Here is an 11,643-nt window from a genome sequence, read left to right on the forward strand (position 1 = left end):
AACCTCCCCCCTAAAAGTCCGGTACTGGTTCTGTGTGCCGCCGACCGGCACCGGGTCGAATGCCTCATCCAACTCGACAAAACACTCTATGAGGGTGCTTTAATCATTCGCCATTTTCTTGATTTTTATCGTATCAGTTCTGCACTTAATATTTCCCAGTAAGCGTTCTCAGAATACCAATTTGTTCAGAAGGTGCTGGAGATTGCGGTCTCGTTCGACAAATAGAAACGTAATGGTTTCCGATTTTTTTGAATCATCACAGATAAAAAAAATTGATTCACAATCACAATCGATCGGATCCCATCGAAAGAAACCGAGCCAGCGCTAAAAAAGCAAATGATTTGCAAGAACCGAGTTCCAATGCAATTTTTAATTGTTGTTTTTTGTTCAGTTTCCTAGACAATTGAAATCGATAGTGTATTGTTTTTCTGTGGATTGGTTGAAGGGAAACAGTTACGTCACCAGAAATATTAATTGCTTTCGATGGTTTTTTCGTTTTGTTTCGCCTGCTCGGTTTACGTAACCTCCTCGGTTTTAAATAACAGAAACGAAAGTTTAATATTAAATTAACTTAAAAAATATGTCGGCCGACACCGTATTATGAGTAGAACCATAAATCTTTTACCAGAATTGGATCACTTTAGGCCCACAACCCGGTTGCGCCTAAAAACAAACTAATTAGCCCCATCAGATTCTTGTTACCGAGGAATATCGAACCATTTTGACCACAGTTTCTATTTATAAGCATTTCCCATTAAAGCAGAAACTTGTCCAACAATCGGAGATGATAGATAGCTCAATACAAACCGGCTTTAAACCATCAAGACCAACAAAAGATATCGATACTAATTTCTTCATGGTATAAATTAAAAGTGCTACTGTGTACTGGGCCGACGATGGGCCGTCGGCACTCTCCTATAAAAAATATCAAATTAAAATATAGCTGTATCACGATGTTGGATAGGTACCCAGTACCCGGCGTGTATTGTCGGTTCGACATCGTCATGACTGGTCTTCGGCCATCGCTTTGTGCTTAAATTGGTTTTCGAGATATCAGAGCTTCTGTATGCCATTATTGGCCAGGAGTCGCTGCCTTAAGCTCCCTCAGAAAACTGGAAAGCTACAGGCACAGGAACAGCACGGCAAGGGAAGGCCATTGTCAGCTATTGACGCGTGGCTCGGGCGTTTTCAATATGATAGACAAATGGGATGAATGGGACTCGAGGAGCGAAGAGAAAACCAAACAAAAGAAAGATGATAAAACAGAGAATTTAATGGGAATTAATTCTTAATTAATTCGCCCATTATTTTAACATTTACTCTTTCAAATCGTCATGGAAGAATTGTTCGAAAAGACAGTTGACACATCCCAATAATCGAAAGAAAAAAACGGTACGCTGCGTCAGCAAAAAAAAATCATCTAAAACACTCATCCACGTTAACGAGGTTAAAATTGAAATTTCGTGGTTAGTATGTGTCCGTATTAAAAAATATTAAAAAATGAAAATTATTATGTGGGTTTTTCAACGGAATTATTTAATAAAAAAAGCCGGCTGTTCGTCATCGTTCATCAAGTTTATCATCATTGCGTCGAACGAAGTCTGCTTATTGAGCGCGGTCATAGGACTTACGACTTCAGATCTTCATGAAGACTTCAATACGTTTTTCAGGCCCGAAGAGGAATAGTTTTCTGACATTTTACAGTAAACACTTCAGTAGCGAACCGAATTAGATCGTAAACCACCGAAAACTTGTACATTTTGGGGTACCAGCCTTATGAGGGGACGAGGTCTGTGTTTATGCAACCAAAAACTCGACTAATTTCTTTTTATGAATTGCTTCAATTCTTGAAAATATCCCAGAAAGTGATTTATCCATTTTCTAATTTTTTTTTGGATCTACATTTTTGGTTTTTCCCGTGGATTTACAAGTTTAAGTCTATATCTGGAAGCTTTTGGAATTTTCCAATGGGTTTTCAAATCTCCTGAGAGGTCTTTTAGACCTTCAAAGTTAGAAGCGGAATTAAAAACATAATTTAGAAATACGACACTTTTTTTATAGACACCCTGTATAGTTTCTTATAATTTTAAAATCTGCGCAACATTTCATTACACAACTTTAAGCCCTAAGTAGGATGCTAAAAAACAGCTATTGACAGATTACGCACCGTTGGGACACCCTGTATGAACCCCCTGCTTGAACTTCTGAATGTCTTCAACCATTGTACGTACTGTAATAAATTGACTGAAGCTTCTAGAAAACATACAACATATACAACATAAACATACAAGTATAGCAAGTGTATTTATATCACCAGTATGCATAGATTCATCAACAGTCCAGATTTATCCAGTTAAAAGGGGGAATTTGATGAAAAACGTGCTTACCAAAACCAATGAAATCGCTTTTGCTGAATCTCCATATAAGGTACCTAAGTCACCGCATAGTCACACCTACGTATTAGCTCTAGATCTAATTGTAAAATATTCTTAAGCCTTTTAGAACCGTGAAAAGAGTTAGAACAATTAGGAACATGGCTAAATGTCTCTGGGCCATTATCCCTTGATATTTCATTTTTAACGGCTCACAGACACAAATGCAGATCCACAAAATCTTCAGAACTAGGGGTGATGAAAGATAACGGCAATATTAGTGGTAACGAACAATATCTGGTCCAACATCAGAAGAATACACAGAGACAATTTCGAAGACTTTCCTGGTGCTCTATTGTCCTATAGTCCTTGCTAGGCCTTAAAAACCCAATTGACAAATCATGTCTATTGCCTTCGTGAAGCAGCAAATTTGCCCGTGCAATTTAGAGAATTGGTGCTTTGAACTGAATTTGTTCTTTGATCTGATGTGAAGAATAATTCTTACCTGATACTCAATTCAATATTTATTATTATCAGTACTAAGCCCACGAGTTGATGCAGAAGAACAAAGCACAAAGAATAAATCTGAACAACAAATTGGCAGATCAATTGTCCTTTTTTTCACATTGTCACGTTTTTACAAAGGATAAATCAGGTTTATGCGGAAATCTTGAAATTATTAGTTAATCGACAATATTCGACACTGAAGAAGCAGCTGAAGAAGCTACCGGAGCAGAAAGGATTATTTTGATTTACTAAGTCGTTAATGCCCACATTCTCAGAGTTCATAAGCTGCTAAGTACTATGAAAGTCTTGAAGTATTGGAAGAATCTTAATGTGGTCACTCAACGGATTGCCTCTAAAAACGGAAAAAAGAATGATAGCTTATTATCGCCCGGTGGAAAGTTCTTCTCAGGGCATGATGGCCATTATACACGAGTCCATTATTATAACTTGTCCATGAATAAGAATCCGTGCCATGCACAAATTAGCCAAAAACCCCCTTCAAATAATTTCTGTTAGAAGATGTCATTGCTGTTTATGTCCGAGCGCAATGCATAAATGCATTGAGTTCAGACATGTATGACATGATTAAATGACTTACATTTTAATACAATATTAAGAGAAAAAATGTTACATTGCAGGTGTGTATTCCAGAAGTTGACGTTATTAGAATATAGAATTTCTAGAATTCCGACAATCGAGCCCCATATAGTGGTGTATGCTTAACACATCTCGTACTTCTTCATTCTCTAAGGAAGGCATGACCAAGTACAATTCCGAGCATAAAATGCATGATGTAAGGATACCACAGAATCGAAAAGGATACATGAAGAATTTCCAGAGAACACCCGAAGAATTCCCATCAGAAAATGACTGCCGCACATCTATTTCTAATTATACAAATTAAGAAAGGAAAAAATATAAAATACAAAACAGTTAATGCTGAATTCTCACGTTTTAGATCAAGAATTGATCGATTTTTTGCCGGCATATTCGATTTACCTCATCAATGACTTTCCAGTTTTATTTGCCACTGTTTATGATGCGGTTGCTATAATATAGGGTGTTGTCCGACGGTAATTCCAAAGCTCGTAAGAAACGCCCTAAGAGTTCAACTATGCACAGGATCCTAAGTACAATGACATTAATGCAAAGGATTACGTAAAAGGTACCATTCATTCCGTGGTAAAACACAACAAATCAGGAACATTTTGCGCCTGCTTAGACAAATACAAAAGGAGAAATTTTCAAAATTTGCCCCAGTTGAAATGAGTTGAAGAAAAAAGAAGTTTATTGCTTTACGAGCTGCAGTGAGATTAAGAGGTCCAGTTCTTGCGAGTGTTGGCGAGAAATGATGAGAGAATAAGCGTATAATTACTTAAAACAAAGCTTTTGCAAAAATCGAAAATGAACGTGCATGAAATTTGTGTAATTAATTTGAAAAAAACTTGTTAGTATTGCGGTTGGACTGATTTAGAGGCGAAGAACAACGGTTGGGACCCTTAAACGCAATCATCTATTAAATTTATTTAAACAACATTCTCACAGTGTTACAAACGGATTTCTCTATTTTAGGATTTTTTGTGCACTTCGATTGAAAAATTTAGCGGTACTTGTGTAAAGCCGGCTGGGTACTGCCCGATTGGTTCCCACGACGCGACGCAGCGTTGAGAATCACTTTGGTGTCGAGAGGAGAGAAAAAACCTCTTGCTACTATGTAAATAATAAATATCGGTATTTTATTTCATGGATACCGAATCGGAGACGGTCAGATGACGTTTCTTGAAAGGACTTTTTAGAAAAACTAGAAGAGGTTTACGTAAAGGTATAGCAGAGTGACGCTAAAAACGCTGGGATTTTATTGCCAGTGATTCGTAATGGACTAGGAACTGAACTGCTTTTGTACCTTGAAGTATCTGTTTTAGCTTTTTTTTTTAATTTCGGTTTTTCTTTATGTGCAATAAATTTTATTGAATTATTGACGATATTGAAAAAAAAACACTTATTACTTGCTTTGTTGGATATTACTAGCAAACCAGCCCAAGCAGAACCGAGTCTTCATTAGTCGCCACCCCATTCAGGGCCCTTTAGTCGATACCTATCCAACAAAAATCCGATTTTCAAAGGTTTAAGGAATTTTGTTTTCTGAATTTTTAACGACATGTTTACCAAAATTACGACTTTCAATTCCACATAAAGATGTGAAACAGCATAAAATTCACTATCATCTAGCACTTAAGCTAGGACTAAAGCTTAATCAACAGTAGAAGTCAGGACAACTATACAGGGTGTCCGTTTCTGGAGTTCAACCTTGAGGATCTAGGTACCCAAAAAAGATATGAGGTCACATAAAGTGGGGCGCACTTGCCAGGAATATTCTCTTTTAATTTTTTTTTGACTTTCGAAGGTATTAAAAAACAGAAATTTTGGAAAAACGTTTTTATTTTTTACTCAGCTTATTTGCCGAGGTGATTCAAAATGATTAATACTTCATCGTTGCAACTTCTTCCTTTTCGTAACGTGGCGATGTCATAGTTGAAATTCGACGTTACGATTTTTGGCCATCATCATCAACTTTGTTGTTTCTTGGGGGTCGTGTAAAAGAGTAGCAATCGATTCCTTTTCGATGCATTAGATCTCGAGCTTTGCTTAGGTGAAGTATTAGTATTACATCCCGTTCATGTTATGGGCCAAAAGACCCTCACGCTTACACTCAAATAAGTACAGCGCCTATTTGAATGCATAGGAGCATGGCGCTCACGCTAGTGTGAACATACTGATGTCTGATATGAACATACCAATTCCTTTTCGGTATATTAGATCTTGACCTTTGCTTGAATTGTCGGTTCGAATTAAAGATGATCTCGAACTTATTATTGACCAATGACCAACTCGCCGGCTCCTGCCGATTCCCCGACTGATGAGTGCTAATAAGTGCGAAACCTGCAACTGCCGGGGCTAGGGCTCTGTATCCACTGAAATCAGAGGTTTCTCTATATGGGGTGTAATTTACAGTCCATCATCGGACTCAGTGGACTTTTCCGAATTTTTTATATATGCTCTTGGCGTATTCCTGCCTGATTGTTTGATGGATTTTCGTGATATTTTTTCCAGATTTTTTGGAGCGTACTGCGGTAACACCACACAGTTTCCAAATCAGCACACGCATCGCTCGTTGCCTCTAACCTGCAGTGTCTCTGTGGTATGTTGCACTTCCTCTGGTTGTTCTAGTAGCTACTCTTTGGTCGCGCTCTTAAGACTCTCCACCATATTTTCTGGTGGTTGCAAGGATCTGACGTTTCGTTACAAACGCACTCAAATGTAGTTCGCCGCAGACGCTTCTCTGAACCTCCCAGATAGACCAATTTATTTCACTTTTTACGCAATATTTTGTCGGCGCCTATTACTCAGCACATATTACAAAACGTTAAAATAGACAAATCGACAGGACGTCCGCACACAAATAGGTACCTATAATAACTCATTATGCGAAACTCATTTCCACTAGAAATTGATGATGTCGGACACCTCGGCAAATATAGACGATGCGAGAACAAAAAGTGTGAATTTGACTAATACAATACGAAACTGAAAGTCGGCCCCGAAATCATTAGGTTAATGAATTTTCCCGCCAGAGGCGGCTCGAATCAAAGGGCCCGTCAAAAACCATCATTTTTAAACCGGGAAAGGTATCAAGTAACAAAATGGTTGCGGTCGATACCAAAGGCGCCGACAGCTTTGCCTAATTTAATTTAATTTGTCCGACCTTATAAAATCAAAAAAGTTGGAGAGCAAAAACGATTTTGTCATTAACTTTACCTTTACCAAAGAGTAGTGTTTGATCAAGGAGGTTTCTGGGAAGAGACATATCCGTTGTCACCTAATTCAAGTTTCTCAAGGTCTGCACATGCCACTTACAGCGACTTAATAGAAGACTTGGAAATTTGAATAGCCAGGACTGCTAGCAGTGCCGGACACATCGCCGGACAGTTCGGAGGGGCGCCTGCAGGCACCTAGATCCGCTGTACTAATTTCCTAGGTTCTCTGTAATTTTAAAAACATGATTTTAGAGAAAATAAACAGTTATGGGTGCAGATTACAATTTTCTGCGAACACACTAAATGGAAGTAAAAAAATGTGAAAATTCCTGTCTCCTAAAAAGGAACCTATGCAGTTGCGATGGCCTTGAGGTCCCGAAATTTATATATTGAAAACATTTTCTGCGTCAATAAATTCCTGACCCTTCTCTGAGGTTGTAAAGATTCTTCCTTAGTTGTCAGAAAATCGATTTAACAAGATAACTATGAAAACCATGAAATCGACAAGCAGTGGCCCTAGATTGCCTAGATCTTTATGTCGTATGATAACAATGACCATTTTTGCTGCACCCTTTTTATTAGGCAGATTTTAGCTCTTTAACAAACACCCCGCTGATTTGGCATGCAAATCCTATTCATGGCATAACTTTACAGTGGAGGCAGAATTTGCATGCCTACCTGTATTTTTGGGCCACTAGCAAGAGAATTTGGAGTAAAATTGGAGTTTATTCAAAGCTATAACTGGGCTAAATCATTCTTTTTCATAAATACATTCAATACCTTTGGGACGGATCCAGACATTTTAATTGTGTTGTTATTAATTTTTCTAATAAGACGGGGGCAGATTTGTCACCGAAATATTGACAAGAAGCCCTTAAGAAAGGACGAATGGTATTTTCAGTTAGTTTGAATTGAAAAAAGGGTGCACTTTCATCGGTCCAACAACCGCTGCTCGTGTATGGTGTGCTATTCCCAAACAAAATAAAAAAACTATTTTCTATATTTTAGGCATTTTGCGAATGACTCTTTTACCTTATAAAACCATCTCATGAGCTTATAATGATTAACACATTTCTTGTAAGCGCATCAGAATACACAGTTGACAGTAATGTCATAATTATTGCAAACAAAGAGTTGTGCAATTGCTACATAGGCTGAATGCGATCGTAACAAATTTTATGAGAAAATGCTGTCAGAGAAGATTGAATAGGATGTTTGTTCAACACTACTTAAAGCATGAATAACGCATAGCAAAAAGGAAAAATTCTAGAATTTCACTAAGCAGATAGAGAGAAAAGTATCACTGACAGTTAGTTAAGTTTTCTTTCCTCTGCTTTAAGGCTTTGTCTTGTCGGGTCATTAAATACAACCTATTTCAGCGTTTGCTACTCTAATTTACTTTTTTTTAAATTTCCTTTCCTTTACTTCAAGGCTTTGATTCGTCATATCATTAAATGCATCCTCTGTCCGCCACTGGCCGCTATTCATTCAAATTACCAATTTTATTACTTATGCACAATATTTAGAAGAATGTTTACCCTGAAATTCATTAGTCTAGATCGACTATTTGAATTATTAAAGTTTCTTTTAGTTTGCTTTCCTCTGCTTCAGGGCTTTATTATCGTCGCATTAAATGCAGCTCCTCCCTAGCGCTCTTCGTTAAAAATTTAAAAAAGTGGGAATTTACCACGTTAAAGCGAAAACTGCTCTCTAATATGCTGCAAACTGTGCCTTGTCACTTCAAAAATGTCAAAAAATGTATGCAATTTTGAAAGCTGATACTCTTCCATGAACTCAGAGAACTAAACGTTGTTCGAAAATTTATGACACGAAATTAAAATTTCTTGTCCTGGACGGGTGATTTATAGTCAACAACTAAAACTTAAATTATACGGAAATTGAGGCTGAATATAATTCGGCAAATCTTCTTTGAATGTCGGCAATTCTTTGTTCAAAATACAAATTTTGAAAATAGACAATTCTCCTTTTGAAACTTCAGGTTTTTAATTGCCGATAATAGTAGATGGTAGCAAATTTTGCAACTACCATAAACCTTTTCGTAGTTTGAATGGTTTATGTGTTATTATAGCCAACTGGATGGATTGGCAACTAGTTCCTCAACCTTGTTGGCAATTTAAGTAGTGGCAAATTTTAAAAATTTCTTACATGAATTTACAGTATGTACATATATGTAAAAATTAAAAATGTTATATGCAACCGATGGAGTAGAGCAATTTTTATATTAAGAACGCAAAGTACTCCCATATTAAGGTCATTCACATCATTCAAAACAAACAAAAGGACCTGACTAGAAACCCAAAATTTTATTGCTTTACCGTCAATGCGGCCTGCTACAGCCGTTTCAGGGTATACCTCATAAACATCGGGCATGGTAAGATTTTGGCCATGTTATAAACCAATGATAGCAGCAGACTGTACCATCTTTTTCATAAATCTGTCACTGATCAGGGCCCGAAAAGAAATTTTTATGGTTATTGGAGGCTTTCTATTCCGCATGGCTATTGGAATAATAGAGCTCGAAAGTCACATTAGCTCATTCTCGTGCTGGATTTAAAAGAAACTAGGCCTTGACGCAGTCCTTGTTAATGTTTATGTGTTTTTTTATTGACGACATTGTTTGAGTGAAAAACTTTTCCGGGGAATATTCAAAGAAATGGTTCAGTTCTAACAACAGGCAGCTCAAAGAAAAAACTTATAACATTTATGACTGACTGGCCATAAGCGTTCTCATATTGTGTGTCGGAAGTTGAACAACTGCTGAAAAAAGGAAAGCAGAAAATGATTGTAAAATATGCTTGAAATTACTCCAGATTTTCTGCGTGTCGAAGAGGCAATAAAGTGTATTTAGTAAAATAATTAAGTGTGCCTGTCCCAAGCTTCTCTTTGAGTATGTTACGTTTATTTTAATTTTGTCCCCACGACCCCCTACGAAAAGATCCATGACTAAATCAATAATAACATAATATTGTATGTCTCTGACAGACAAGATGAGGAACTTTGTCTAATCAACCACCACCAATTAGACCGATACTTGGGATAGAATCTGAACAAATCTTTGATGAGTGGACTCGGGTAGGATATGAACCACAAATAGGCCAATTATGCGCCCTAGAGATACCAACCCCCATATTAGGGTGGTGCTAGCGACGGCTAGAACTCGGATAAAGATTAACATATAAAAACAACAAAATATTATAACTATTTGAAGAATCAAGCCCATAATCGGGGAATTCATTCGGGTGCAATCGGAGTCCCTCCAACCTATTTTAACAGGAAAAATAAACCTTTAAGTATACTTATGCCACAGGATAGACCTCTATAACACGGGATCGTAGAATTCGTTAAAAGAGGCTCATGTAACACGATAAAAGAGGCTCGTATAACATGGTAAAAGAATTTAAAAAGAAATGGTAAAAATCATTTATTAATCAATGACTATAAAAATTGTTGTCTTTTAGTGTATTAAGCCTGATTTTTAAAAAATTATTATTTTAAACATAACAAGGGAGTTAATCGCTTTGGGCTGCAAACGGCTCATGTATTTATGTTCTAAGCGACTCATACAACACGAATTCATATCACACGAAACATACATTGAGGCACAAAAGTACTGGCACAGAGCACGGTTTCTAATATAAAACAACTAATTTTTACCGATTTAAAAATAACAAAAATGAAAATTTAATATCTTATACTATTTATTATAAAGCGGATTTTCTGACTAAAAAAAATGATCTACATACATATATGAAAAAGAACATCATTTACAAAAGATTAAATAAATACAGAACATTTATGGACAAAAATATTGGCACAGCTAATTAATGAGCAAGCAAACTGTTTTGATTAGAATTTTGTTCGAAAATCTTTTCTTTTAATAACTTCCCTTAGTACTTTTGATATTGAATGAACTAATTTCTAAGTAAAATCTACTTCAGTATTATTCCAATATCTCTGCAAAATTTCCAATTCGTTAAAAATATTATGTTTTCTTAATCCTTTTCCCGGTTCATTCCAAATGTTTTCAACAAGATTAAGGTCCAGCGACTAGGGAGGAGGTTTTAAAGAATGTGAAGTGTTATATAGAATCCATTGCTTTACGACATGAGCCGTTTGCTTCGGATCATTGCCCTGTTGGAAATAGAATCAAGGTCTAAATAGGAGTTTCCAGCGCTTTGCTTCAAATTGTTTTTGAGAATATTGAAATAAATAATTTTGTCTATTACACTGTCAATAGAAACAACATTTTCAACTCTACTGGAAACCATACCCCCATACTAAAAGCTATTACCCCCATGTTTAACAGTCTCAAGAAGGCTTTCCAATTCTAATACTGCGTTAGGTCTCCAAATGCGCATCTTACCGTCAAATTGAAAAATGTTGATGTTATTTTCATTCGAAAAAACACTTTATCCCAAAAATCATTATTCTGATCAATACATTGCTTGGCAAAAATTTAAACGCTTCTGAGTTATTTTACTAACACAAAGGTTATTTCTGGCTACTCTAACGTTTATATCTAGCAGGATGAAGGATACTGCGTATTGCTTAACAGCGAATATCCTTATTATTATCTTCTGTTAATGTAGCAGTAATTTCTGAGGCACTCGTTCGAGGATTGAGTTGTATTTTTCTTACTACCTTTCTCTCTTCTCTAGCAGACAATTTTCAAGGTTGCGAAATAAGCTAAATAAGTAGTGGGAAATTCTCCGATACTATCACCCTGTCTCTCTCTGAGCCGTACAACCTGGGGATCTTCAACAAGGATAGATGACGTATCGGACCAATCCTGTATTACACATATGACGTCCTTATTCAGTTTTTGTCTCGGAGCTTTTGTACTTTGTCTTACATGCGATGATCTACTAACACACATTTCCTCTAAGATTTTCCTATTTTAAGAAAAATATATAAGTACCACTGACAGT

This window comes from Euwallacea similis, chromosome 19 (assembly GCF_039881205.1).
Source record: "Euwallacea similis isolate ESF13 chromosome 19, ESF131.1, whole genome shotgun sequence".
Classification (NCBI taxonomy): domain Eukaryota; kingdom Metazoa; phylum Arthropoda; class Insecta; order Coleoptera; family Curculionidae; genus Euwallacea; species Euwallacea similis.